This window comes from Wyeomyia smithii, chromosome 1, assembly GCF_029784165.1.
Source record: "Wyeomyia smithii strain HCP4-BCI-WySm-NY-G18 chromosome 1, ASM2978416v1, whole genome shotgun sequence".
NCBI classification, from domain to species: domain Eukaryota; kingdom Metazoa; phylum Arthropoda; class Insecta; order Diptera; family Culicidae; genus Wyeomyia; species Wyeomyia smithii.
In genome coordinates this window covers 37745071-37769808 of record NC_073694.1, presented here as the reverse complement: position 1 = coordinate 37769808, position 24738 = coordinate 37745071, and the positions used below count along the sequence as shown (strand labels likewise).

The 24738-nt window shown below is 39.0% G+C and overlaps 1 protein-coding gene across 1 annotated transcript in view; it reads right to left on the bottom strand.

The window, feature by feature from the left end:
- LOC129716702 (uncharacterized) overlaps positions 1-3896 on the bottom strand; it is a 125971-nt gene extending 122075 nt beyond the window's left edge. Inside the window, exon 1 of the mRNA XM_055666536.1 lies at positions 2181-3896. The gene's annotated coding sequence lies outside the window, so the exon portion shown is untranslated. The remainder of the gene's footprint in view (positions 1-2180) is intronic.
- Positions 3897-24738: the final 20842 nt, after the last annotated feature.

Below are 24738 nucleotides of genomic sequence, written 5' to 3'. Positions count from 1 at the left end.
TGTAGCCTATGCTGGAGCATCACTACGGGCAATCATCGCTAGCTCAGAGGTGAACATTGCTGCTGCATCCGAGTCGTTTTTGGACGACCATTTTTATTGGACGAAGAAACAGTACCACTTTGAGGAAAACAATCGAACGTCGTAACTGCTGAGCTTTTCTATTTTCTCACAGAACTCCGGAGGACGGCAGGGGTAACCGGAAGAAGGACAAGTTACTACAAGTGGGCCAACCAGTAGAAAGTACATGTCACTAGATAACAAAGAGTTGCCTTTGTCATGTAGACGTAAAACGAATTCCCGCTCTATTCGACTTGCTCGGCAAGAATCATCAACTTTTCAAGTGGGGATTGATTTGTTTCCTTGTCATGTTAGGACTCGTTCCCTTTGGCACGTTAGTTTGTGTTTGTTGAAGCCGCTTCCCTGCAGCAGTTTTGCTTTGAATTGAGAAGCTTCTGGAGTGGCCGGTTCAGAGACGAGACTTCGCTATGGAACGAAGTGAGAAAACCGTTTCGAAAGAAAGCAAATCTTATTTGCGCTGTTCGACTGGATCAACAAACAAGAGAAGGAAATACAGTGCCGTTCGAGGACCAGCAGCAGCGTTCCTGCCAGGACAGTTTCCTCAAGCAAACATGTCTGCAACACACACAGAGTATCCACCGTATCTAGAGATCCTGTCGCCTCATTTCTTGCTCCGGTTTCATCATTTGCTGCTGACACAGAAGCGAAACACTTTAAACACGAGGGTGGAAGTTGTTTGCCGAGTGCGAAGTACCGTGTTTTCCGAGAACCGCTCGAGGATGTCGGAAAAGGCGCACCAAGTCAAAGATGGAAGAAAAAGAACGGACAGCGAGTCGAGAAAAAAATATTTTTTCTCTCGGGCTAAACTGTTTTGTGTCCCTCATCACATCCCGGCGCTTGAGGAACCGGAAGTTGCGAGCGTTAAATTCCGGTTCGACTTGAACCTAGCAGCAGTGATGGTGATGCATGCGGAGTCGAATGCTATGACCGGATGTGTACGTGATACTAGTTGTAGCGTACTGGACGTGATGCGGCAGGGATCGGGAAATTCGTTTACTGTCCTTCTGATTGCAGAAATATGATATTGGAAAGTAAAGGCTATTTCGTTTAGAAGGGTTGTGGCTTCCGATTCTCTGTTGCTTGTTATGTACGATGTTGTGTCTGTCAGTTTATTGGCAAGCGTAGAAAAAGAGCTTTGTTGCGGTTGTTGAATTCTGAACATTTTCAAAGTAGATTCTTTTTTTCCTCCTCCTATTTGGGTGCAATCAAAGCTCTCATACTGAAACAATTAGTGTCGACAACTTTTGGAGTCGTAGAAGAATGCTTAGATGTCCAAATTTCTGCCTTCCGATTCGTATAAATGAACATAAAACCTATACAAATTAGTGAACAACAACGGAACGGAAAGTTTCCGGTCTGGTCCAATCAAACTGCATTTTGAAGTCCGGTCCGGAGCCTGGGAACTATAATCGTTAGTAATTAGAGAGCGCTATTTTGGTGAATGCACAAAGACTTTTAAATGGGTGGTTAAAATGTCGGATTATATCATAACAATGCTACGCAAATTTTGCGTTGATAATTTGATTTTCAGCTAAAAAAAGAAGGTGTGCCAAAAAATACGCTGCTCCAATAACAGTGAGTTATATCGAGTCACAACGAAGTACTCCTCGAGGCAGTTATAGTGGGAAACGGTTGTGCGATAATTCCTCGAACGAAACCATAATTTAGAGGACCGATATTTATTGCGGCTTAGGGACAAGCTGTTACTCCTTTAAGACACGATATATGAGTATGAGATACCAATAATCGATTGTTTGATAGTGAGAGCGTTGGCTATAATGTGCGAGTAAACGGTTTTTTATCCGGGATTCCCGACCGGTCCGATTTCGATCACAAAGTAAGACCGTCATTTTTATTCTAGCGTTAGTGTGTGCCATAACAAAAATGAGTCGAATATCTCAACCTAACAGTGAGTGGTCGTAGTAGTAGAGACTCTAAATGTTAAGAATCCGATGAAACAACATTAAATTCCGCATACTACTATAGAGGAGCAACTCTTTATTCTACCAAATGTCAGGGCGACTGTCATCAATCTCCATTCCATTACTGCCCGCTCGGGTACGCTATAAATATTTATAAGAAAACCGAAAAAAAATCCTCACCTTCAAGCTCTAAACTTCTTTTATTGTTTCGCTAAGCAGTCAGTAAATAATCCTCAAACACTGCGAACCCCCCGCTCTTATCTTCTGTTTACCTGCACACACAATGTTTTCCTTGTTCCACTATACCAAACTGTTTCCTTTTCTCGCTTAACTTGAGTGAGTCTATCTGTACGAGCAACACCTCAACACATACACTAACGAATGCAGAAAAGCTTTATACTGAGTTGTTGTATTCAGAAACGAGCAGCTGTCATTGCGCTGAAATTCAATCACTGACATTAGCATATGCAGCAGTAGAACCCGTCTCACCGGGAAGTCATGAATACGTCACACGCTTCGCGGATCATCCACCAACGACGGGTACTGGAAAGGCTCGGAAGCCGGATTGGTTACTGTTACCTTGTTAAACACAAATCACAGCACAGTTTCGTTTCGAGACTGGTGTGGACACATAAAGCACGCAAGCTGCTGGCTATTCTTTTCGGGTCTGCCCCTCTGTTCAGTAGCCCATAGCAAACTCCCCGGTTTAATGTTTAAACATATTAGAGTACCGAGCAAATTAACTGTACCTTGGTGCTGCTCAAGCGGTGTTGGTCGGTGCTGTTCCGTGCAATCCGCTATGCCGATGTTACGGTCTAGTTTCGCGGTTCAGCTCCCTTATACACGCGTCTTATACTTCACGATCAGAGCAGCGCTTGTATTCACTGGAATACGAGTTTTATTGTTTTGATTAACTACACCTGGCAATCCCGTTCCGATCGGGAGTTACGATTATAATCCAGTGATCTCACGATTCCAATCAAACCCGTGTTGCCAACCCAGTTCCCGCAACTCTCATGACAATATTATCGACTCGCCGTAAATATTCTCTCGCCGGACGATTGGACCAGGCAAATTGTTTCCGCTTTTTATGAAGACCTTTTTTTCATCTACACACGCGACGAATACGCGAAGAACTTGTTTGAGCAGCAACTTCGCACACACTATCGACCCGTTCTAGCACATCTACACGCGCCGGCTACTTTAAATGCCAAAGCAATCTTCCACAGGCGAAGGTCACGAACATTCACTCGCAAGGCGCGCCACCACAAATCCGTTAACACAGCGTTAGTGCCTTAATCAATACAACTTTAAACAGCACAAAAAACACGTCTCATGTCGCGTTTCAAGGCGCAAAAATTCCGCCGTCGTTTTTTTTTGTTTTATTTGCTTCGCAAATCTGGTCTCTAAAACCACATACGGAGCCGAAGAGTGGGCGTTTAACGCGAGCTCGCGACGCGCGTAACGATAGCAACAATACGAGTATAACAAACAAAAGAGCAGCCACTTGCACTTTCTGTACTACAATGCGTGTTTCGCGACACAGGTGTGCACCGTCGTCACCACGTGAAAATCGACCAAACTGATTCGCCTCTCGTCACCGACTGACCGACTGACTGATCGAAGCACGGGATGGGAACTGCCGCTGGCTGCCGTCGTCGTCGTCGTCAGATCGCAGCAAAGCAACAAGATGTTGGAGCGTGTGGCCGGAGATGTGAGTTCCAGTCGAATGACGATTGCGGATTATGGTTGGGTTTGTCTCGGCAACTGGGAAAAGCCCTTGCGTTGGGACCGGAGCAGCAGTGTGTCGACCGCGCGTAGATCGTAGAGAGCGGGAGAAAGAGAGATTGGTAGCAGCTGAGTTTTGTTTTGGTTGAACTTTGGAATGAACTCATAAACAGAGAGGAAAATTCGGTGGTATTGTGAGAGTGGCACGAGGACGGGATGAACTTTGAGAGTGAGTGGCAGGTTAACTGGGGAAAACCGCTGTTGTTGATTTTTAATGGGCTGAGTTTTCTGTTTCGGGAAACACATTAAGCTTTGTTGTTGACCAGACTTATGGAAAGGAAAATAAAAAAAAAAAAGGCGGCGAAGAACTTCAAAGAACATTGTTTTCTGTGGTAGTTTTCTGGTAGTTGTTGAATGAATAAGAAAGAAAACCTAATCTTGCACGTCATTTGGAATGTAAAATTTATGTTATGATGAACAGAGGAATTTATAAATTTAGCTAATTTGATTTTTTCCCGCATTTAGATGTTAATTTTATTGATGGAAACAACAACTAAAATGTTGTTTTAGTTCCTTGCTATTGCATGTTCTTATTGAGAGAAATGTAATTAAATTAGTCGATATCCTTCTTAACTATTGAAAAAAAAAAACATATATTTTGTAGTAAAGTTGAGGGCCTCACAATCCAACAAAATCAATCCGACTGTTCGTTAAATTTAGAGTTTCAGAATGATCGAATGATTTTGAATTTTAAAACCATTCAATCCTTGTTTGTTTTTGCTATTTTGCCGTGGTTTTTCTTGTTTCATCTTTATAAGCGATAACAAGCTCTGCTTGGAACATCAATTCTACCCGTTGGAATTAAACGGAGTCTTGTTATACACATTTTTCGATTCGTTCGAGAAAAATGCGGAAAAAGCGCTGTCCTAAAGCTCGAAATAGCTGCCCTAGAAACATTATGGATTTTTAGCAATCTCTGTTAATTTTGGTGCTTCTAGCCATTACCAAAATGCGTCAACTTACGTTAGAGTTGGCTTAGTAATTGCTCGCCGGGTTCGTCGCTTCAACGTTGTTTACGAGAAAACTCATTTAAGTCTTTGAAAAAATGTTAGTGGCTGGGGGCACTAAAATTCATAGGAATGGCTAAAAACATATGATCTTTCATGTTTTTCTATTTTGAGCTTCAGGGCCACATTTGTTCAACTTTGGATTATTATAAGGGGGGGATTTGTTAGTAGCTTAAGTATTTATGATAAATATTAGTAAATAATGAGAATCCAATCACAAATGGTGACTTCTCAACACTGTTAGAATTTTGTAATTTTAATTGTTAGGATTTGTTTGCTTTCGCAATTAGGACTTATCATTCGTAGGGATTTAAACCTACTTGTCAGAAAAGAGGAAGTTAATTTACAACTAACTTAATTGCTAACTTATTGGCTATAAAGAGAGCTTATCGTAGCAATTGAGGATTGCAACGATTTTTGTCGAAAATTGTTAATAATTTTATTTGACATAGCTTCTAATGGTTCAACACCAGTAAGTCTATGTAATTCGAGTGTACCAAACCAAGGAGGACGCTTCAAAATCATTTTCGGAATTTTATTTTGAATCCTTTGGAGCGTTTTCTTCCTTGTTGAACAGCAACTTGACCAGATCGGTACAGCATAAAGCATTGCTGGTCTAAAAATTTGTTTGTAAATCAAAAGTTTGTTCTTTAAACAAAGTTTAGAATTCCTGTTAATGAGAGGATATAAACATCTCGTATATTTGATGCACTTGGCTTGTATACTCTCAATGTGCTCTTTGAAAATAAGTTTTTTATCATAAATTAGTCCCAAGTACTTAACCTTGTCGGACCAACTTAAAATAACCCCATTCATCTTGACAACGTGATTATTGTTTGGCTTGAGGAAAGAAGCCCTAGGCTTACGCGGAAAAATTATCATTTGAGTTTTAGAAGCATTGGGAGAGATTTTCCACTTTTGCAAGTAGGAAGAAAAAATATCTAAACTTTTCTGCAATCGACTGCATATGACACGAAGACTTTTTCCTTTTACGGAAATGCTTGTGTCATCGCAGAACAATGACTTTGTGCATCCTGGAGGCAAATCAGGAAGATCTGAAGTGAATATGTTGTACAGGACTGGACCCAAGACTGAACCTTGAGGTACACCTGCTCTGACAGGAAATCTATCAGATTTTGAATTCTGATAGACAACCTGCAGAGTTCGATCAGTAAGATAATTTTTTAAAATTTTGATTAGGAAAATTGGAAAATTAAAAGTTTGCAATTTCGCAATCAAACCTTTATGCCAAACACTGTCGAATGCTTTTTCTATGTCTAAAAGAGCAGCTCCAGTGGAATAACCTTCAGATTTGTTAGCTCGTATCATATTAGTAACTCTGAGCAATTGATGAGTTGTGGAATGCCCATGGCGAAATCCAAACTGTTCATTTGCAAAAAATGAATTTTCGTTGATGTGTGACATCATTCTGTAAGGAATAATTCTCTCAAACAGTTTACTTATTGAAGAAAGCAAACTGATTGATCGATAACTTGAAACTTCAGCTGGGTTCTTATCCGGTTTTAAAATGGGAGTAATTTTTGCATTTTTCCATAATTTGGGAAAATATGCAATTTTGAAGCAGCAATTGAAAATTTTCACTAAAAATTCCATTGTGCTCTCAGGGAGATGTTTGATTAGTATATTAAAGATTCCATCGTCACCAGGTGCTTTCATATTTTTGAAATTTTTAATAATTGATTTAATCTCATTCAAGTTAGTTTCAATTATTTCTGCAGGTAAAAAATTCTGGGAAGAAATTAAATCAATTGGACTCACAAAATTCAAATTTGAGTTATGAACACTCTCAAACTGCTGAGCAAGTCTTTGAGCCTTTTGTTCATTGGATACAAGAAAACGTTCACCATCTTTTAAAACTGGAATAGGCTTTGAAGGTTTCTTAAGAATCTTCGACAGCTTCCAAAATGGTTTTGAATATGGTTTTAATTTTTCAACTTTAGTCTCAAAATTTTGATTTCTCAGAAGAGCAAATCTATGTTTAATCTCTTTCTGTAAATCTTTATAAATAGTTTTAAAAACAGGGTCACGAGAACGTTGATATTGACGTCTGCGGACATTTTTCAAACGAATTAGAAGTTGAAGATTTTCGTCAATTATTGATGAATCAAATTTCACTTGAGCCTTTTGAACAGAATAATTCCTGGCATCAACAATTGCACATTTTAATGCTTCCAAAGCGGAATCAATATTCACTTCGTTTTGCAAATCAAGCTCATTATTGAAATTTCTCTCAATATGAGTTTTGTATCTTTCCCAATTAGCCTTGTTATAATTAAAAACAGAGCTCATAGGGTTTAAAACTGATTCATGTGATAAAGAAAAAGTTATTGGAAGATGGTCAGAATCAAAGTCAGCATGTGTGATCAAATCACTACATACATGACTTTGATCTGTTAGCACCAAATCAATTGTTGAAGGGTTTCTTACAGAAGAAAAGCATGTAGGACTATTCGGAGACAAAATAGAATAGTATCCTGAAGAACAATCATTGAATAAAATTTTGCCATTGGAATTACTTTGAGAATTATTCCATGAACGATGTTTAGCGTTAAAATCGCCGATTATGAAAAATTTCGAACGATTTCTGGTGAGTTTTTGTAAATCACCTTTAAAATAATTTTTGAGTTCGCGTGTGCATTGAAATGGTAAATATGCTGCGGCAATAAATAAAATTCCAAGTCCAGTTTGAACTTCAATTCCCAAAGTTTCAATGACTTTCGTCTCAAGATGGGGAAGAGCGCGATGTTTGATTCGGCGATGAATAACAATTGCAACTCCACCGCCGGAACCCTGAATCCTATCATATCTATGAACCACGTAATTGGGATCATATTTTAATTTTATGTTATTTTTCAAAAATGTTTCAGTAATAATTGCAATATGCACATTATTTACTGTTAAAAAATTAAAAAGCTCATTCTCATTGGCCTTCAATGAGCGAGCATTCCAATTTAATATTTTAATTGTTTTATTTAAAATCATTGCTAAATTTTAAATTAGAAACAATTTTAATAGTAAAATTTGTGCCTATTTGAATGGCTTCAAACATTGATTTTGCCTGCAACATGGCGTTTATAAGATCGAACATTGCCTGTTGCAAAAAAGAAAGTTTACCTGCCGTAATAGGCCCCAGGCAGTTGACATTAGAAAAAATATTTTCGGCAGCAATATTAGCTGGAGTAATAGGTGTACAATTATTTTCTAGCGTGTTTTGCTTACCCATATTAACGGTCATTTTTTAACTACCAACACTAGGCGGTAGAATGTTCGAACTACCTGTAACCTGTGCATAAGTTAAACGGGTATGCAAAGGAGTAGGTAACCTATGCGTCACTGGTACGCTTGGAGAATTTTGTTTTGAAATTGGTTTTAATTGAGAAATTGAATTTTGTTTACCTTGCCTTGCCTTAACAATTGCTAAACGGACTGGGCATTGATAAAAATTTGACATATGGTTGCCGTTACAATTCGCACAGCGAAAATTTTTACTCTCTTTCACAGGACATGTGTCCTTTTTGTGAGAAGAGTCTCCACAATTAAGACATTTTTGGTCCATGCTACAGAATTTGGAACCATGGCCATAACGTTGGCAAGTACGGCATTGGGTGATATGCTTTTCACCTCCGCCATACTTCCTATAAATTTCCCACTTTACACGCACATTATACAAAGCATGTGCTTTTTCAAAAAAATTAAAGTTGTTAACCTCATTGCGGTTAAAATGAATTAAATAATTAACAAGGGAAATTCCAGTTCTCTGACTGTTTTCGCCTCGTGATTTTTGTTTCATTAGAATTACTTGGGTAGGGGCTATGCCAAGTAATTCTGTTAAAGTAAGTTTGATCTCATCAACGGTTTGATCGTTGGTGAGACCTTTCAAGACAACCTTGAACGGCTTGGCGTTCTTGGTGTCATATGTAAAAAATTTGTACATCTTGTCAGTTAAATACTGAACAAGACGATCACGACCCTTTACTGAGTCGGCTAATAAGCGGCATTCACCTCTACGGCCAATTTGATAGGTAACTTTTACGTCGGAAACAAACGTTGAAAGTTCCTTTTTGAATATATTAAATTCAGAAGAAATAGTTACCACAATAGGTGAAACTTTCTCCTTTTTTAAAGATTTTATATTTTGTATAGTTTCATTATTGGTAACTTCCATTTCACCAGCTTCTTGCTCAGGCAAAATATCAAAAGGATTGTCACTACAGACACTCGAAGTGTCAGAAAGAGATGCCTCTCTTTTCCTCCCCGCAGCGATGCGAGGTTTCTTTTTCCGTCCAGCCATTTCAGGTGATACGAAAAAAGTTAAAACAAATGTTAAATTCAAACGTAGGTAGTCTTGAGAAAGACTGATGGGAAATAACTTTCAGGTAGTCTTTAAAAGACACACTGACAAAACACAAACTTTGAAGCTATAGGCAGTCAAAGACCAGTCCACAAGCAACCGAAAAAACGTCTGATCTGTAGGACAGTTCAAGACGCACTGATCAACTTTGGATCATTTTCTATTTTGACACTTTCTGGCCTTTAGAAGCATTTTTCGAAGATTCTGAGCTCAATTTGGGATCATTTTCTATTTTGGCCTTTTCGGGCCTGTAGAAGCACTTTTCTATTATTCTGTGTTCAACTTGGGATCATTTTTTACTTTGGCCTTTTCTGGCCTTCAGAAGCACTCAATTTGGGATCATTTTCTATTTTGGCCTTTGGAGGCACTTTTTAGCGATTCTGAGCTCAAATTGGGATCATTTTCTATTTTTGTTTTTTTTCTGGTCTGTAGAAGCACTTTTCGGCGATTCTGAGCTCAATTTGGGATCAATTTCTATTTTGGCCTTTTCTGGCTTTTAAAAGCACTTGTCGGTTATTCTGAGCTCAATTTGGGATTATTTTCTATTTTGGCCTTTTCTGGCCTTTAGAAGCACTTTTCGTCGTTTTTGAGCTTAATTTGGGATCATTTTCTATTTTGGCCTTTTCTGGCCTTTAGGAGCTCTTTTCGTCGGTTCTGAGCTCAATTTGGGATCATTTTCTATTATGGTCTTTTCTGGCCTTTAGAAGCACTTTTCGGCGATTCTGAGCTCAATTTAGGATCATTTTATATTTTGGTCTTTTCTGGCCTTTAGAAGCACTTTTCGGCGATTCTGAACTCAATTTGGGATCATTTTCTATTTTGGCCTTTTCTGGCCTTTAGAAGCACTTTTCGGCGATTCTGAGCTCAATTTGGGATTATTTTCTATTTTAGCCTTTTCTGGCTTTTAGAAGCAATCTTCAGTGATTCTGATCTCAATTTGGAGTTAATTTTTATTTTGGCTTTTTCAGGCCTTGAGAAGCACTTTTTGGTGATTCTGAGCTCAATCTGGGAACATTTCACATTTTGGCCTTCTCTGGCCTTCAGAAGCACTTTTCGGCGACTCTGAGCTTTATTAAGGATCATTTCCTATGGTGGTACTTTTCGGCGATTCTGAACTCAATTTGGGATCATTTTCTATTTTGGCCTTTTTGGCCTTTAGGAGCACTTTTCTGCTATTCTGAGCTTAATTTGGGATCAATTTTTATTTTGGCTTTTTCAGGCCTTAAGAAGCACTTTTTGCGATTCTGAGCTCAATTTGGGATCATTTTCTATTTTGGCCTTTTCTGGCCTTTAAAAGCACTTGTCGGTTATTCTGAGCTCCATTTGGGATCATTTTCTATTTTGGCCTTTTCTGGCTCGTAGAAGCACTTTTCGGCGATTCTGAGCTCAAGTTGGTATCATTTTCTATTTTGGTCTTTCCTGGCCTTTAGAAGCACTTTTCGGCGATTCTGAACTCAATTTGGGATCATTTTCTATTTTGGCCTTTTCTGGCCTTTAGAAGCACTTTTCTGCTATTCTGAGCTTAATTTGGGATCAATTTTTATTTTGGCTTTTTCAGGCCTTAAGAAGCACTTTTTGCGATTCTGAGCTCAATTTGGGATCATTTTCTATTTTGGTCTTTTCTGGCCTGTAGAAGCATTTTTCTGCGATTCTGAGCTCAATTTGGGATTATTTTCTATTTTGGCCTTTTCTGGCTTTTAAAAGCAATCTTCAGTGATTCTGATCTCAATTTGGGATCAATTTTTATTTTGGCTTTTTCAGGCCTTGAGAAGCACTTTTTGGTGATTCTGAGCTCAATCTGGGAACATTTCACATTTTGGCCTTCTCTGGCCTTCAGAAGCACTTTTCGGCGACTCAGAGCTTCATTTAGGATCATTTTCTATGGTGGTACTTTTCGGCGATTTTTTAGCATAATTTGGGATCATTTTCTATTTTGGCCTTTTCTGGCCTTTAGAAGCACTTTTCTGCTATTCTGAGCTTAATTTGGGATTAATTTTTATTTTGGCTTTTTCAGGCCTTAAGAAGCACTTTTTGCGATTCTGAGCTCAATTTGGGATCATTTTCTTTTTTTGCCTTTTCTGGCTTTTAAAAGCACTTGTCGGTTATTCTGAGCTTCATTTGGGATCATTTTCTATTTTGGCCTTTTCTGGCCTGTAGAAGCACTTTTCGGCGATTCTGAGCTCAATTTGGGATCATTTTCTATTTTGGCCTTTTCTGGCCTTTAGAAGCACTTTTCGGCGATTCTGAGCTCAATTTGGGATCATTGTTAAATTTAGCCTTTTTTGGTCTTTAGGAGCATTTTTCAGCGATTCTGAGCTTAATTTGGGATCATTTTCTATTTTGGCCATTTCTGCCATTAAGAAGCACTTTTCGTCGATTCTGAGCCCGATTCGGGATCGTTTTTTATTTTAGTCATTTGTGGCCTTTAGAAGTCCTTTTTGCGATTCTGAGCTTAATTCGTGATCACTTTGTATTTTGACCTTTAGAAGAACTTTTCGTCGATTTCGAGCTCAATTCGGGATTGTTTTCTATTTTGGTCATTTCTGGCCTTTGGAACCACTTTTCGGCGGTTCTGAGCTCAATTTGGGATCATTTTCTATTATGGTCTTTTTTGGCCTTGAGAAGCACTTTTCGTTTATTCTGAGTTCAATTTGGGTCATTCTCTATTTTGGCCTTTTCTGGCCTCTAGAAGCACTTTTCGGCAATTCTGAGCTCAATTTTGGATCATTTTCTATTTTGGCCTTTTCTGGCTAGTAGAATCACTTTTCGGCGATTCTGAGCTCAATTTGGGATCATTTTCTATTTTGGCCTTTTCTGGCCTTTGGAACCACTTTTCGGCGGTTCTCAGCTCGATTTTGGATCATTTTCTATTTTGGCCTTTTCTGGCCTTTAGAAGCACTTTTCGGCGATTCCGAGCTCAATTTGGGATCATTTTCTATTTTGGCTTTTTCTGGTCTATAGAAGCACTTTTCGGCAATTTGGGATCTTGTAGAAGCACTTTTAGGCGATTCCAAGCTCAATTTGGGATCATTTTATATTTTGGCCTTTTCTGGCCTTTAGAAACACTTTTCGGCGGTTCTTGAGCTCAATTTGTTATTATTTCCTATTTTGGCCTTTTCTGGCCTTTAGGAGCACCTTTCGGCGATTCTGAGCTTAATTTGGAATCATTTCCTATTTTGGCTTTTTTTTGCCTTTAGAAACACTTCAGCGATTCTGAGCTCAATTTGGGGTTATTATCTATTTTGTCCTTTTCTGGCCATTAGAAGCTCTTTTCGGCGATTTTGAGCTCAATTTGGGATCATTTTCTATTTTGGCCTTTGCTGGCATTTAGAAGCACTTTTCGGCGGTTTTTAGCTCAATTTGGGATCATTTTCTATTTAGGCCGTTTCTGGCCTTTGGAACCTTATTTCGGCGGTTCTGAGCTCAATTTGGGATTATTTTCTATTTTGGCCTTTTCTGGCCTTTAGAAGCACTTTTCGGCGGTTCTTAGCTCAATTAGGGATCATTTTCTATTTTGGTCTTTTCTGGCCTTTAGAAGCACTTTTCGGCAATTCTGAGCTCAATTTGGGATCATTTTCTTTTACCGACTTTTCTGGCCTCTTGAAGCACTTTCCGGTGATTCTGAGCTCAATTTGGGATCATTTTCTTCTACGGACTTTCTGGCCTGTAGAAGCACTCTGCGGCGATTCTGAGCTCAATTTGGGATCATTTTCTATTTTGGCCTTTTCTGGCCTTTAAAGCACTTTTCAACGGTTCTGAGTTTAATTTGGGATCGTTTTCTTTTTTGACGTTTTTTAGCCTTTAGAAGCATTTTAGAAACATTTATTTTTGAGCTCAATATGGGATCATTTTCTGTTTTGGCTTTTTCTGGTCTATAGTAGCACTTTTCGGCAATTCTGAGCTCAATTTGGGATCATATTCTTATTTGGCGTTTTCTGGCCTTTCAAAGCACTTTTCTGCGATTCTGAGCTCGATTTGGGATTATTTTCTAATTTGCGGTGGTGAGAAAATATTCGCAGTCGTTCTTCTGATTGATTCATTGTGCATCTTCAGTGGCTTCGATGCATCACGTAGTAGCAACCATCGCACAGTACAACTGTACAGCCAAACTGTAACTAAACTAAGCTTTTCAATGACAATCAATGATTCAACCCGTTTACCTTTCAGCGTGTTCAATCAAATTCTTTTGTTGTTCAGCGCCGAAATGCTCTACCCCCTATTACAGAAACCAGTTCGAAATGACATCAACTGCAATCGTAGTTTCATTACTCTCGCTACTAACTCTCTGCCGCAACGTCATATCGGCGTTTGACTCTTTATACCCATGTATGGTTTGAGAAAGAGAGAGAGAGAGACGAGAATTTACATGCCGTAATGAACTTCATAGCGCTCATTGCACGAGTTTAAATTGATGATCTATTTATACTGTCCTTTATCGCCTTATCAACGACCGGCGCGGTTTGGCGCGTGGTTTAAAATTTATAGTTTGCATCAGCTTGGGTTTTTTGTTTATACTTTTTTTTTGCTATTTTTGGAAATCTGTCCAGTTCCTGTTATCGCGTTCAGAGTTATGCCATGGAACATTTGGGTTTTCCACTGTCGCGTCCCTGACAACGCATCGAAGTTTTCGACAGTATCACGAAAACCTACATGTCCGTCCGAAGTCTATTGACGTGGTTGTTTGCCATTGATGATCCTTCCGGGGCGACAAGCCGTGCGCTAATTTCCAACAAAACTTGGTCCCCAATAGGAAATCTCTCCTTGCTCGACCAATGCCCAATTCCCTAAATCATTCAGAGTGGATTGATATTGTCCCAGCCCGAGGAACGGGAACGGATGCTACATTTTTGTCGCCTCCGATGTGTGTGCGACCGTGGAAAGCGCCGCTGGTCCGGTTTTTGTTCGATTTAGTCAAACGTTACATTGTGATGGTAGGATATCATACCGTTCTGGTATTCTTTTTTTGTGTGTCTGTGACAGTTTGCGGCTATTGCGAAGTGCATGCGGCTGGATTTGAAGTGAATGCACTCTATGCGGTCGATGGTGGATTAGGGAATTTTCGAACGAATACGCATACGCGCAAAAAAACAGGCTGCGGCGAGCAATCCAAGATTGGACAATCGTTGGCACAGTGAACAAAATAGTGAATGTAAAACTGCTTGAAATTTTTAATTAAAATTACATGTTCTGCAATTTCTGTATAAAATCATCATTTCGTCTTCTACTGGATCTTCCGGGGAGATTTATTTCAGCTCTTCTTCATACCTGGAAAGTGGAATATGTTGATGGTAATAGTATTAATTTCCGTTCGGGATGCTGGGAAACGTGTGCGGAACCGCAATTGCTTTTGCTCGTGATGAATGTTGTTGTGATGTCTCGTTCCTGGATGCGAGCAGATGTAACGTTGGTCGGGTATACACATGAAAATATGTGCGCTCGTCGGTAGCATAGTGTTCAGAAATGAAGAATTCTACTTCCTTGCTAAGCAAACGCTTGATGCTACCTTTTCGTTTGGAACTGTTTACAGTGACTGCACACGGTTGATTCTTCCAGTTAAGGACAATTTGATTGCAACAGAGACTCACAAGTGGTCGACGTTCGAGTGGAAAACGTCTGGTTTGTGCTAGAACATCTCTTTCCTGTATTACAATGATTTTGTTCTAGTTTTATTGTCAATTCATGTGTTTTTGTTCGGGTAGTCAGGGATCTCGCGCAAGCCTATCTGTAGAGTTAGAAACATCCCACTAAGGCACAACCTTTTTGTTTCTACCCAAAAATTATAGGATCTAGAAACCATGATCCAACAACTGGTTGAATTGGCACGGAATCCCCCTAATACATTCTCAGTCGCACGACCTTTCTATAAATAGTTGTCCCAAGTCATAATTTTAATATTTAGTGCTTGCTGCAGCAGTTTTGTAAACAAAATCAATCTCGTTCGTAACTGCCCATTCTGCACCTTTTTGCGTTGCGTTACAGTATTATATAATAAAACCTTCGAATGACTTTTTGATTCATTGTTTTGAAAGTTAGAGGCAACAATCTCATAAATTTCCGAGCCAAACAACAACTCGTAGTATTGTTTTTACTGAACTATGAATACTACTCATGTCCCAAACGGATCTGGCGCAGAGACTTCTATGCTCGCCCCGAGCATAGCGAACTTAGAGCGAAATGGATGCCGTCTCTCGCTAGCATACACACTGACATAACTAGCTAGACCTGTGGTGTCCCCGAGGTAGTGACTCCGTTTTGAATAACAGCAATGAGACACACAACTTATTGTTTTTGCTTGCTTGTTATTAAACCAGAAGCAGACAACCGAAAGATTCTCCTGTGTCTTCAATCTTATAGGAATTGGTATGAAAAACGAGTTTCGAGACGGAGGATGAACTTATGTGCGAGCTACCTAGCTACAGGAAGTCGGCATACCATTATACAAAATTAGACGAAGTGTCGAGCATTCATCGCATACACCCACACACATCACAGGGTGGAACTCTTTGAAATTTTGACTTCGCTAAATACACATTTAGTAGAAAACATCGAACCACCCTTGCATAGGAAGCTAAAACTTCGGCAGCCATCAGGCCCGCATATAACCTGGATTCAACGAGATAAGAAGGCCCCCTGGTATGATTTATGCTAGGGAAATGAAATAAAGTGTACAATCTAATAGAAAAAGATAACCCTAGCGTATAGGTTCTAAGCAGCATAAAGTGATTCTGCCGCAGCCAATTCGTGGACCTTCTTTACCACAGAATTGGAGTGCACTTGACTATCCCCTACTCGGCTGGGCACATAGTGCACATTATTAGACCTCACATACGGTATCGCGTTTTCGTTGTGGCCAGCAGCGATATGAGAAAGGGGAAACGAATCTCTGTTTCCTGTTTCCTTGCACAGCAGTAGCTTTTACTCTGGCTGGCTGGTTGACTGGCAAGATGCACCAGAAGTATGCACCTCAGCTATTATTTGGATGATGATGATGCTAGTTTGCTACCGTTACTCTTCTGTTCAGTGTGGCACCGGTACCGGAAGACTGGCAGACTCGTGGGTACAGAGTGGTGTTGCGTAGTACGGGACCAACCTCCCGACCGACTGACTGACTATTCAGCAATGAAGACAACCGCGTCGTAAAATAGCAAACCACATTAGACCCCACTAGTGCTGGCTGTTGGTAATGAGACTGCAGAACGGACTCCATTTGATTAGAAAGGCTGCCGGCAGGAGTGAGTCTAGCGACTAATTTGATATAAAATAAATTTAGGGGAAAGGGAAATAAATTTTGTCGACCGAAGAAGATAGTCTCTTCGAGTGCAGTAATGCGACGGTGAATGGACAAAGAGCTTTCGAGAAGAATAATATGAATTCGCCTGAGAAATTAAAACGGAAAGCAAGTACCCGGAAATGATCTAAAATCAAGGAAAATAATTGCTTCTTGTTACGCATCGAAAGTTTGTTCTCAAAAACACCCATATCATTTGAAGTGGTTGGTGGAGAAGTGCACAGAACTATGACAAAAAAATTTTCTATGAATTATTCAATTTGTAACATGTCAACTTTAAAGTTAAGATTTAGCACCAAAATTAAATGATAATGCTGCCTCCCACATGTGAACACATTTTTACATTTGAGAAAAAATTGAAGTGGCGTTTCTGGAAGAAAGCTTATAAAATAGATTTTTTTTCGGCAATTTATTTTAAATTAACGAGTACAAAAGATTCTAAAAGGTTCAAATTTGATAGCTTTTCGTTGGAAATATAACTTACCTTTGGCAACAAGAAAGCGGAAATATTTTTATTGCCCTAATAAACACATATTATTTTGTAAATCACATAAGATGTTTGGTTATTTGACTTTTTGACTATTAGACGTTTTAAATTTTTGATATACTTCGAGTTTTTAGATATAATGACTTTTTACCTCATTGAATTTTCCGCTTTTTATGGCTTTTTCAGTTGTCAAAATTTCAATAAAGTAACATGTCATACAAAAATCCAAGTTAAAGAAAGGTTATAGAAGGATTGTGTCAGTCTTGTTTTAATTTAGGTTTTTTTTATGAAGTGTCGCCAATTATTTAGTGCCGTGAGCCATTAGAAGTGAACTATTGTGGGGTGGGGGCCCATGGGGCATTTTCGCGGTGTTTAATATTAAAGATACTTCATTCGCCTTCGCAATGAGTTAACTTTGCGCGTAACATCATCGTTCAATTCCGTCATTTACCACGGTGACGCAACCCTTCCTTTCCCCCGCAGTCGTGGAGATGCAGAGGTAAACTCGGTCTCCGACAACGACTGCTACAACTCTTTCCTTTCAACCTCCTTCCTCACCTTAACGACCGTAAGGAGTTGCCATATACGTGGTTTCCTGTGCAATCTCACTAGCTCAGATCCATCACGGAGGAGCAACCACAAAATGTGCGGTCGTCAAGCTAAACTCAGCTCAGCTCATAGACTTTCCCACTTTTTTATGTTGAATTTTCATTCATTGAATTTTTGATTTTTTGCTTTTGTGACTCTTCAACTTATAGACACAACTTTTTGAATTTTTGACTGTTTATCTTTTTGACGTTTTAACTTTTTGACTTTGAGTTTCAAAATTTATAACTTTCTTGCTTTCAATAATTTTGTAGGTAATTTTCCGCGTATGCAAAAAATAACCGAGAACACTTAGACTTAGAAAAAAAAAATCTTCCAGGTTGGATGAATTTGACCAGGGATGTTACGGATGTGATTTTTCAGACATCTGCAGATGCGGATGCGGATGCGGATGCGGATGCAGATATGTGATTACGGATGCAAATGTAGATACGGATGTTAATTTTCATGCGGATGCTCTGCATTCGCTGATGCGGATATCCGTAGCATTCCTTGTGTTTCATTTTGCTTATTTCATGACCATGTCCCTCTCCAGTGCAAAAGTTATTTTAGCGAACAGTGAATACACCAAGGTAAATTTTTCTACAAAATTTATCGAAGCGATATATACACATGGTATGATGCGGATGCGGACGCGAATGCGGATGTCAATTTTCATACGGATGTTCCGCATTTGCAGATGCGGATGCGGACATCCGTAACATTCCTAATTTTGACGCAGAATGACGTCTTAGGGGCGTTAATTGGAAAACCGAAAACATAGTGAGCGTCACGAAAATTGTCCACTCTCAAATGCTTAAAAACTCAGTCAGTTTTCAACGAAATTCTTTCATTTTTACAGCAATCGATTGGAAAATTGGCTATGCGTCTAAAGAATTGCGGAAAAGTGTGATTTTGTACGATTGAAAAATGTAGAGCGTGGATTTAAATGCAAATTTCGACTAATCAGCATAGCATAGCATAGCATAGCATAGCATATTTGATCGCCCGTGTGTTGCCCGCGATTGACCAGAATCAACTGAAATTGCACAAAGAACCGTCAAAATGGTGCCTAGGAGTAGCAAGCCATTTTCAGTGTACAATTCCTGGTGATTTTTCTTTTCACTGGTCAATAACGTAGCTGGCCACGCCCAATGCAGATCAATAGAGGAAGGGATATCGGGAGTGTTAGTTTAATACTTGTTGCTACTAGAGACCGAGGAATCCTCTGCATCATCCACAAGTATCAAAGGAAGGTATTAGTGTTAGTGGAAAGGAATTGATCTGGATCCATCGAGGTTGATGGTGCGATCTTTTCTACACAAATTCGCGCCCGATATGGATATTTCTCGGTCTCTGCGCAACCGGCCATCAGAAGACGATATAAATAGAACCGCATCACGATCGCTGTATCGGCATAAAGGAAAATCGAAGTTTCTAGGTATCACCGGCAACCAATCGTTAACAGTCTGTATCACACCAAACTTCGCGTTTCATCCCGTGAACTATTAAAATTTACCTCGAAACGAATGAATTTCGTAAAACGCACCGCACGCCGAACGCAAACTACTGGTACCAGCTCAAAGAACCGTTAGAGCGAGTAAAAAAAACCCACAAGGCACACCCGAGCATTATACGATGTAATGGTCATTGAACTCCGAAACCGCTGTATTAAGATAGTTACACTGAGCGCTGTCAAAATAAAGTGCGCGAAACTGAGCTGACCTCCCCGAAGCAAACAATAGCGTGCCCACTACACTCCGGAAACCCTTAGATAAACAAAACTCACCCGGGACGATGATGCGTTTCACCGGGGCATAATGCACGACCGCTCCATTTTCTCCTACCGACGCATACGCGACACGACGTTTCGCACCAAAGACCTACTGAGTATAAAAACTGACAAAGTTCCATGCATTCATAGCCCAAAAACTCAAAAAAAAATGCAAATAAGCATATTAAACAAAGCAGAGTTCCAAGTTTATTATTTAAATGCCAAAATAATTGCAATCAAAGTTCAGTTGTCGTGAACTATTTTCACGCCCAAAACGATTTCAACATAATTAAATAAAAGTTACTTATGTATATCAACATTTGTCCAAAAGCTAGGAAAATCATAAAACAAGAACATAGAACTGAATAAAATGTCACCGCCCTGCCAGGACTCACAATTGTAGACGATGCATCAATCGCATGCCGCATTGTCATGCTCGAATGATAAATTTTGAAACTATATTGTAAAACTGTCAATTTTGACCTGTGAGAGTGCATCGCACAATCTGGTTTGTAAATATAGAAAAAAAAAACTCTACCCGCAACCGAAAAGCTACCACACTTTGTGCACCCAACAGATGACACATTTACACTTCTGAAAAAGTCCAAAACCCGCTAAAAACCACTACACACAGAGCCTATGCATTCTTAAAATATTTGATACAAAAACTTATACTCATCTGTTTTATTTTGGTTATGCCTATGCCAGCGAAACAAACGCCGACAAGCACAGCGCAACACTACTCTCTTCTCTATTCGGTTTATTAATTTTTTTTTTCAAAAAACTAACACCAAACGGCAGAAAAACGAGAAAAAACTACCGGCGCCGGCGATTCGTACAGCGATTCGCAACTTTTTCTAAATGCAAATTTCGACTAATCAGAGCTTAAAACAAAGCTAAATACCTAGTATCTAATATGGATATTTTTAGAACCGGGCTGTGATAAAGTACTCGGAAATCGAACCTAGACTCCATTTAGATTTCAGAGATGGCGACTTCCAATTTCTTGAAAGCGGCGGGAAACAATTAAATACTACCTAATACCGATATTTCCGGAACCAAAAGGCTGCAAATAAACATCAGACGCTATTTTGAAATACATAATTGCATAATTGCAGCTTCCGGTTTTCGGAAATCTGCTTCAAAAAAAAAAAAAAAAAAAACAAATATCACCCAATATGGATATTTTCGAAATCAGAGATGCCAAGAGTCCGCAAATCGACTCCAGACATAATTCTGGAATCCATGATTGTGTGTTCTAGTTTACGCATAACAGCCTAGAGTGGCCAAATACCACCTAATATGAGTATTTTCGAAATTCAGTGACCAGTCATTGAAAAAATAGAACTGAAAGAGAAAGAGGACTAAAATTACCCGCTTTATAATAGCAAAATGAATAATCACAATCAATCTATTGCACAACCTATCGTCAGAAATGCATTGAAATGAAAGTGGCTGGCGTGATTCTACGTTAACCTTGCGGTCAAGTGTCACACACAACTCTTCTATATTTTTTGAAGCTTAAGACACACTTTCTGTTCACTTTTCGTATACTCCTAAAATTGCATACATTGCCCGCTTGCTCAAACTTAAAATTTTCAGCCTGTTTTAGACTCTAAATTTTTCAACTTTTGACGTAGAACTACGTTTTTCGTTAGCCTGCCACATAGGGGTGTAAATTGGAGATATATCAACGGAAAGGGGACGATATCTCGTTATAAATCGGTTTGTTTCCAACCAATTTCCTTCATTCTTGTAGCAATGGTTTGGAAAATTATACACGCATCCGCCAAAATTTAGAAAAATGTTGTTTTAATATACGAACTATTGAACTATTGAAAATTGCCATGCTTTGTTTATACGAGAATTACGTCTTCTGATTGGTCGCTTGCTGGCTTTCCCTAAAAGGGACAAAATAGTAAACCTAGCTAGCCGGTGCGTAGCGGATTGCGGCAGTAGCAGCTAGCTTTTCGGATTTGCTTTCGGCTCAAACAAATCACTTGCCGGTTGGTCACATATCTCAGCAGCAGCGTGGTAGCAGTAAACGTTGCGATTTACCGGTTAAGAGCTTCCGGCTTCTTCTTCGCGATGAAGTTTTGCTTTGTTTTGGCTACAACACGTTCTGTGCTGGATCCTAGCAATCAAAATCTACCGCGGCCATTTAATTTACTAAGTGTGAAAACAGCTTTTTCAGTGTATGTTGTGAGAGTGCCTTTATTCCCTTACTGTTGGGGCAGCACAAAGGTTGCGATCAGTACATCCGATTTTGAACAGCAAACTGTCCTGTTAGAACGCCTTAACAAAGGTGGTTAATCCGACTTTATAGAAAGCATTTGAGTCGATTTGAAGTGCGGATTGTGGAATCATTTGTCTAAAAAGATGAGAGATTGTGGTGAAACTAAGCAAAAAGGTGCGGCTGATTTTATAGCACCCTTCGGCTATAAATGAGTGTTGCTGGTAATATTAGTTGCATTCTTAAGGCGAAAGGTGAACCGGACGGGCAGTCTAACAATGACAGTAAGGTCAATAACAATGACAGCGGGTTGTGACAGTAGCAGCAGCGGGTTGTAACAGCAGCAGGCCGATGTCGTAGTGGTCACGAACAGCAGCACGACGCGATTCGCCTTGTCGTGCCTAAGTGTACAACTCTACTAACGGCTGTACATTACCCTACGACAAGGTGAATCGCCTCGTGTCACTATTCTCGTGCACTAAAACATCGGCCGCAGCAGCAGCGGGTTGCGCCAGTATCAGCTGGCTTTCCGAATTTGCTTTCGGCTTAAACAAATCACTTGCCCGGTTGGTCGCATGTTTCAGCAGCAGCGCGGTTCAGTTTTGTTGTCAGAGCGCCTCATTCCTCCACTGTCGGAGTAGCACAAAAGTTGCGATCAGCATCATATTCAATTTTGAACAATGAACTACCCTTTTAGGGTAACTTAACAAGTAATAAAGAATTTGGATGAAGTGAGTGCTTCTGGATGAAATACTCACCTTTAAACAACATATATCTTTCATCGTAGCGAAAGCTTCCAGACAACTGGGACTTATTTTCGATGACGAGTGATTTTAAAAATATCCACTGTTTAGTCACGCTCTACTGTTCGCTGGTTCGGTCTTCACTGGAGTACTGTTCAACGGTCTGGATCCCTCACTATAACAATGCTATCCATCGAATCGAAAAAATCCAGCGGCGGTTTGTACGTTATGCCCTTCGAACGCTCCCTTGGCGGCAACCTATGCGCAATACTAGGTACGAGGATCGCTGTCAGCTTCTTCAGATCGACACTCTCCAACTACGCCGAGAAACAGCGCGTGCTATGTTAGTATCAGATATCCTGACATCACGAGTTTACTGCCCTGCCATTCTTCGCCAAATCAACCGGAATGCCCCCACTATAACTCTGCGAAGGATGCCAGCATTGCTATTGCCCTTTCGTCGAACCAACTACAGCTCTAATAGTGCCATCATCGGTATACAACGCGCTTTCAACAGAGTATCACAAGCCTTCGATTATCATTTATCGTTTAGTGTTATACGCTCGAAATTTTTGTTACTGCTCCGTCGACTTTTATATTAGTAGCCATTAGGACATGTTATTTTTTGTCTGTTGGCAGTAGTAGTAAATAAATAAATAAATAAATAAATTTCTTTATTGTAAACTTTCATTGTCATTGCTTGACTTTTTAGCTTTTTGATTTTTTGACTTTTCTACGTTCTAAATATTGATTTTTTCAACTTCAGTTTTAGTTCATGAATCTTTAGCTTAACTATTTCTATGTCGATATTTTGACTTCTTGGTTATTTCACTCTGTTGCCTTCCAACTTAACTATTTCTTGACGATTTGACTTTTTAATTTGTAGATTTTAAATTCTTTAAATTTGCAACTTTTCACTTTTAAACGTTTTATTCTATGATTTTTTTACCCATCTAACATTTTTTCTTTTTGAAATTTTACCTCCGATCAATTTCGGTTGTTTGGATTTTCGACTTTTTGACATTTGACACTTCGACATTTCCACATTTTAAAGTTTCGGCTCTAAATTTTCGAAATTTCAGTTGTTTACGCGTTGTAGTTTCTTGACCTTTTGATTTTCTGATCTTTCAACTTTGCAGCTTTTTAACTTCAAGGCGTTTTGACCATACCTTTTTGACGATTAGATATGTGACTCTTTTACTATTTGATAATTTTTTACTGCTCGGTTTTTGACAGTTAGACTATTTGATTTGTTTGACTTTTTGGTCATTTTACTTTATACTTAATGATTTTATCACTCTATGACTTTTTGCGTTGTAGCTTCTTAACTTTTTGATATTCTGACCTTTTACTTAGTAACTTTTTAACTTATAGAGGTTTTGAATCTGCCTTTTTGACTTTTAGATATGTGACTTTTTTACTATTTGGTAATTTTTTTACTCCTCGGTTTTTGACAGTTAGACATTTTGATTTGTTTGAATTTTATATCATTTTACTTCATACTTTGCGGCTTCATCACTCTATGTTTTTTGACAAATTTTTTGCGACAGTCAACTTTTTAATGCTTGTTTTTATAACTCTGACCTTCCTTCACTATTTATATTTTAACTCTGACGTTGTAGCTGTTTGATTTAATCATTTTTTTAATTTTTGGCTATTTCACTTTTCGAATTTTTATTTTATTGACTCTCAACTATCTGATAGTAAATTCTTCATTTCTCTAGCTTTTTAAGGGGTTATATCTACCAAATGCTCAAAAAGCAAGGCTTTTTTCATGATTTTTTTTACAGGACATTTGAGCTGTAAGGTATATAAATAATATATCATTGGATTGAGCAACTCTTGCAGAATAGAAAATATATTTTTATTGCTATTTTTGTTACAAAATGGCGGCTGTGCAGCGATTGCCGTGAACCGTTTTTTTTAAGTTGTTCCGCGGCGAGCAGTAGAAGTCGTGCCCAACTCCACCTATAACCAAAACAAAACTTTTTTTAATTTTCTACATAAGTGTCGCTAGTGAAGTAAACTTGATTATATTTTTAGAATTTTTCTTCGCAAAATGGCAACCGTTTGAAAAAAAAAAAGTTCTGTTTCGACAAAAAAATAGACTTTGATTGTTTATGACTTTAGTTGTTGTTAATCAATCGCTTAAATCGTTTGTATTTCATGAGATAATCTAGTGAAGAAGCTACAGTTAAAATTTCAAGTCAATCGGATGTAAACTTTTTTAGTTCTTCTGCTCGCCGATTTTGAAAACATGGTTTTGAGAAAAACGCGTTTAAAGTTTCAAAATGCTATAAATCTCGCAATAATCGCAATAACAAAGCCCCTAATATTTTTTTTTACCTTCAGTCAGCTATCCCTGCGCCGTAAAATTGTCCTTCCTGGGTTTTATTTTCCACTTCTTCCTTTTTGTCATCTGATGTATGGCTGCGCCTAGCCTCTTTTGCGATGTCGGACT